Here is a 6,106-nt window from a genome sequence, read left to right as displayed (position 1 = left end):
ATAGACTACACATATGCCTTTAAAGTGGACATCGAATGCCTCCAGTAGCCACCTCACTATAGTTGGTGGTAAGCAAGAAGTCACTGAGGTCTCCATGGGTCTGGACTTGGTGTTTCCCTCTTCTGAGATGGGGACACCTGTGGGAGGAGCAGGTGGCCAGCTGGGGGGGGGGTGCAGGCACCTGACATGGACGGATGGGGTAGGTGAGGCCCGAGGCCCCGGGGGTGTGTCCGGCATCTGGACTGAACAGGTCTTCAAAGCTGCAGATTGGTTGGTATCATCTTCAGGCTGAGAAGGAAGATGAGGGGAGCAGAGGGGAGCAGAGGAGGCTCAGCTTAGACAGGAGAGGGCTGAGCCACTCCTTTGGGGGAAAAGTGGGTCAGGTCCAGGCTCATGGGGACAGACCTTAGGCCACTGTGTTACGTGAAATAAGCCAGTCCCTAAAGGACAGATACTGGAGGACCCCACTCGTGAGGGACGGACAGCACTCTGATTCATAGAGATGGAAGGAGCTGCTGGGTGCCGGGGCTGGGGAGGGGGAATGGGGGTTAGGGTCTCGTGGGTAGAGGTTCAGTTTGGGATGACAATGAAGTTGTGGCGATGGATGGAGGTGGCAGGTGCAGAGCAGTGAATGTACGTATTGCCACTGAATTGTACCCTGAAACGTGCTTAACGGTATCAGTCGTATGTCCACTACACCACAATAGGAAAGTAGTGAGTCAGGAGGACGGGGCCATCGCGAGTCCCAGGAGGGCCTGGAGCAGGGATCCTGTATCTTGGTTCTCGCTCTCACGCTCTGCCCCTTGTTGGTGACCGAGCGCACAGTAGGCACTCAGTGAATGCTTGCTAACACATAGTGCAGAGAGAGTCCACAAGTGCAAACCCTCCAGTGGGCACTGAGGGACCCCAACAGGACGCGCATCCAGACGGAGCCAGTGCCCACATCTCACAAACACCAGCACAGAGATAGCCATTTAAAACCAAGGCAGGAACCAGAAATAACCCAGAGGTGCTAGCGGTCACAGCCTCTGGCAGTCAGGGGACTGGGGGTCTGAGAGGTGGCTCGGCGCACCCCTGACCCTGAAAGCCCATGGCTGCCGCGAGGTGCAGGGACTGGGAGGAAGACCCAGCCAGGGCCCATTCTGGCTCCAAGGCTGCTGCAGGGCCGCTCCCAGCCCACCAGGCCGTGTCTGTTTAGAACCAGGGAGAAAACCTTTTCCCTCAATTGTTCTTTTTAAAGATGGTTGCTCAGCATTGACACAGAAAAACATTTGACATAAAACTGGAGCCGTTCGCAGCTGCAAATGACCCAGAAATGATCGAAAGGCACTGACCACAAAGAAAGGAACTTGTGCCCCAGGCAGGCCTCCTGTGCATGGGGGCAGCTGGGGGCCCTGGACATGCCCGAGCGGGCAGTGCTGGACTCCACAGTTGAGGGGACAGAAGAAGGAATCTGCTCTTATGGCTCCGCTCAGGAGGCCACCCTGACGGAGAGGGCGAGCCCTCATGCGGTTCTGGATGTCCTGGTGATTCTTGGGCACTGCCCGAATCTCAGCATCTTCATGACCGGGGTGGGGGGAGGACAGCCCAGCAGCCTCAGGTCCCACGTGGCCTCCGGGGCTTGGTGGGCTTGTGGTTCAGGTGGCTCTTGTCAGGCCACATGGCCTCCATCCCATTGGCCAGGTCGACCCCCATTGCCTGGTGACAGGCCAATGTCAGTCAGTGAACCTCCACCACTGACCCCCCCAAAAAGGCCCCCATATAGTAAAGCGTCCCTGGTGCCTGGGGGTGTGGCCTGGGACTGCGGCCGGTCGCGAAGCGAAGTTCTCATTGGCCACCCAGTAGAAACTGGGGTACAAAGTGACAAAAGGGGGACAGGATCTCCACATCCCACATGGTCGCGGAACTTCATGTCACATCCCAGCACCAGGTCGTCCACCTCACGGAGGAAGCACTGCTCACAGAAGCGGCTGATCATCGCCATGTGCTGCATGGACACATCCTGCCAGAGCGTGGGGCGCCGCGACCTCGAGGACCACCACCCCGGCCTTCCCGGAGAGCACACAGGCCCGGCAGCTGGTGGTTCGTGAAGACGCACTAGGGACCCTGTGTCACCATGAGGCACCGCACCTCGAGGACCACCACCACTGGCCCTCACGGGAGGGGCACACGGGTAGCGACAGCTGGCTGATCGCTGAGACGCATCTAGGTGACGCTGTGTCCACCATAAGGACCACCGCCCTCCGGCCCTCCCAGAGGGGCACACAGGCACAGCAGCCAGCTGGTCAGTGAAGACGTAGTAGGTGACCCTGTGTCCCACCATGAAGTGCTTCTTTGCCATCTGCAGGACTAGCTCCAGGAAGACCACATAGCTATGGGGACAGGGGACAGGGTTAGAGGAGGGTCACTGCCAGAGGCTGGCAGCAGGACCCCGAAGCTGAGGGCCATAGACCTGTGTACCTTCTTCAAGGGGGCAGGCCCTGGGCTGCTTTAAGCAACAGTCACTCTCCTGGCCTCTCCTGAGTGAGTCTGCCCATGGGGCCTCCCTACCTTCTGCTCCCAGAGATGGGGGCCGTCAGCACCCCATCTTACAAAGGGGTGCCTAAGGCTTAAGAGGTTGGAAGCCCATGCAACCCCACATGGGCTCTAGCATGCTGGAGCCAGGAACACTCCCCCTGGGCTGAGCTCCCAGGCAAACCCCCAGGTCCTGTCCCCACCTGCCAGGAGCAGAGCACCTTGGGGCACAGCCCTTGTTTCTATGCCCTACAGTCTGGGTAGAACCAGCAGGGCCGGCCACCAGCCCCATTTTGTTTTGAGTGGAATGTCACCGGCCCCCACAGAGCTGTCTCCACCTCCTGTAGGGTCCTCCCTTGAAGGCTACTGGGCATCTTGCTGACAAGGTCCTCAGTAAACCCCTGGTATTCCTAGGAGGAGTCACCCTCAAACTCCCCCAGGTCAGGAATCAGGTCCAGCCCATGGTCAGGGAAGGGGAAAGAGGACCTCTGGAAGAAGAAGGAGCTTGCTTAGGCCCCAGCCTTGAATCCAAGTGTAAGCTTCCAGGTCCAGGTCTACATCTCCCCCAGACAAGAAGTTGGGAGTCTTGTCCAACCACCTCACTGGCTGGTCCCCTTTGAGGGGACTACCTGCTCCCCACCATAGGGACAGCAGCTCCCATCATCAGGCAAGTTTGGTGAGCCCCTCTGAGACTGATTTTTATGCAGACACTAAGGCACGCCTTGCACCTGCCCCATCACGGCAGGTTAGCAAATTGCTCACATTGGGAAGGCGGGCACTACATTTAAATAGCGGACAGGCACATTCAACCAGCAGAGCGTGATCAGGTCATCAGGGGCAATGTCGGGGCCCAGCCAATGGGGAAACAAGCCAAACATGAAGCAGGGGGGAGAGAAGAGTTCTGGCAGAGGGACAGTGAATGCAAAGTCTTGGACTCAGGCCTGAGGCACATGTGGGACAATCACACTCCTGGGTGGCCCACGGAGGGCAGGCCGTGGTGGAGTGGTGAGGCTGGAAAGGATGGGCAGGAGGGAGCAGACCACAGAGAGGCCCAAATGTTATGCGTCGAAAAGATCACTCTGGTTACTGGAGGAGAATGGGCTCTGTGCAGAAGAGGACAGGGAGACCCCTAACCCTAACCCTAACCCAACCATAACCCTAACAACCTGTAACACCAACCCTAACCACTAATACCAACCCCAATGAAATCATCACAAAATCGGCAAATACATTCCTACACCTGTCTTAAAATAGATGTAAGAAGCCTGACAGTAAAAATTGCAAAACTAGAGCTCTTAAATATATTGTACATCATAAGTGTCTCTTCACAAACATCTCAAAGGTTGTTCAATATACTGAAAACAAGCAATGTTATACTCCGCCCTAAATGTTTAAGTAAAAACATGTGGTCACGTTAATTGATGCAGAAAAGGTTCTAACCAAAATCCAAAGTCTGTTGCTGATATAAACACTCATGAAAACAGGAATAAGGGGTAATTTTTTTCTAATAAACCTATAGCAAGCACCATGCTCGAGTCTGAAGACTGACAGCTCTACTCTGAAATCAGGAACAAGGACAGGATGCTGGCTTTCACAGCAGGACAGACACTGTGTGATTCCACCTGTATGAGGTGTCTAGAGACAGAAAGTTGAACGTGGCTGCAGGGCTGAGAGGGAAAGGGGAATGGAGAGTTGGTGTTTCATGCATAGTCTCCTCGGGGAGAAAGAAAAGTTCTAGAGAATGATGTACAACGCGTGTGAACTCAGCTAAGGCCAGAGAACTGTGAACCTGAAATGTTTTAAGTGGTAAATGTTACTATGTTTAGTCACAGTGAAGAAATGAAGGACTGATGCATGTCACCACGTGGACGGACACCGAAAACAGCCCAAGCGACATAAGCCATCCAGAGAGGCCACCCAGATTGGAGCCATCTGTGCTCCTTAAATCCATCAGAGTTGTGCAAGTACAGGAAAGTCTCGGGAGCACTTGCAGAAGAAGAAAACTGGATCCGAATGGAGCAGGACATTTCAGACAGCGGGGCAGGTGGCGACAGTTCAAGTGGACCTGTGGTCTGGGTTATAATATGGAAACCATGATGATTTCCTCGTTCAGGGCTATGTGGTGGATCCGCGGGAGCGTGTCCCTGTTCGGGGTAAAACGCACTGAAGTATCCCGTGTGAAGTGGCAAATGTGGTAAAGAAACGACAGCTGGGGAGCCCGAGTGTGGAGATAAAGCGTATTTGTGCTGCTGTGACAGGTTCACTGCACCTTGAAATCACCGCAGTCAAGTACTCTTAGGAACAACCACGTCAGCACCAGGTCACAGGAGCAGAGACCATATCAAGCTTCGTGATGGAGGCCAAGTCCTCCCAGACCCAGTTCACCCACCACGGAGAGGCCACTCACCAGGGTAGGAGGCCACACGTTAGCAAGAGACTCGTGGGAGGATGACATCGGGGGCCCCTGTGTCTCGGGTGCAAGAGAAGCAGCAGGATCTGGAATTCGAATTTTCCACAACGCTCCACCAAAAACTGGTTAGAACTGTGAAAATGCATGAAGGGAAACCTCGGTAAAGTGGACTGGGGTCGCCAGAAGGGGCGCTGGGCGGGGAGCCGACCACTCAGTGTCAGTTACAGGCCCCACATTAGAAGCCCCACAGCAGAGACTCATCAGTCACAGGCCCCAAAGGGGAAGACGCGGGTTTTACCTCCTCCAAGAAGTCAACACCCCTGCAGCTCAGTGGGTGAGAACCCTCCATCACCCCGAACCCCGCTTTTCTCCAGAACAACGCTCCCAACTTCCTCCTCCTCCTCCATGAAATACTGAACAGGGGACAGCCCTGTCCTCGGACACCCGGAGACACCGACGACAGACGTCGAGGGAGACGAACAGCCCTGTCCTCGGACACCCGGGAGACACCGACGACAGACGTCGAGAGAGACGGACAGCCCTGCCCTCGGACACCCGGGAGACACCGACGACAGACGGACACCCGTGAGACACCGACGACAGACGTCGAGGGCGGCACGCGGAGACCGGAAGACACTCTGCGCTGGGGAAGAACCGACGCCGTGGAGCCTGCTCTCCCACAGCCGCCTGTCTGCAGAGTCCGCGCTGTCGCTACCGAACCTCCAGACGCCGAACCGACTGCCCGGACCGCTGTGGACGCCGGAGGACCCTGCGGGGCCGAGGCCGGGAGCACGAGCACCGGGTGGGCGGCCGGAGGCTCCTGATGGCAGACGCCTGCGGAGCCCCGAACCGGATCCGGTGCGCGTAAACACGGACCGCGGACCAGCCCAGCGGATCCGAGCCCAGAGAGGGAGACCCCACAGCCTCGCGCAGCCCACCAGGGACCCCACGGCACCGCACAGAAACCACGGAAACCTCCACCGTCTACACGCGCGCCCTGCCTCGCGGGCTCCTGTGAGCACGGACCTCGGCAGTCCCGCAGGCGGCTCCTCACCTTCTCCTCCCGCGGCGGGTCCAGGAGACCTGGGTCCTGTGGTGTGCACGCGCCCCACGCCTCCCGAACTGTCCCAAGCGGGTCCGAGAGGCCGGGCTCCTGTCAGCTGTGCACGCGGCCCCGTCCTC

Source organism: Ursus maritimus, unplaced genomic scaffold (genome assembly GCF_017311325.1).
Source record: "Ursus maritimus isolate PB19 unplaced genomic scaffold, ASM1731132v1 scaffold_14, whole genome shotgun sequence".
Taxonomy (NCBI): Eukaryota; Metazoa; Chordata; class Mammalia; order Carnivora; family Ursidae; genus Ursus; species Ursus maritimus.
The sequence above is the reverse complement of the archived record's forward strand: the minus strand, read 5'-3'. Positions refer to the sequence as shown.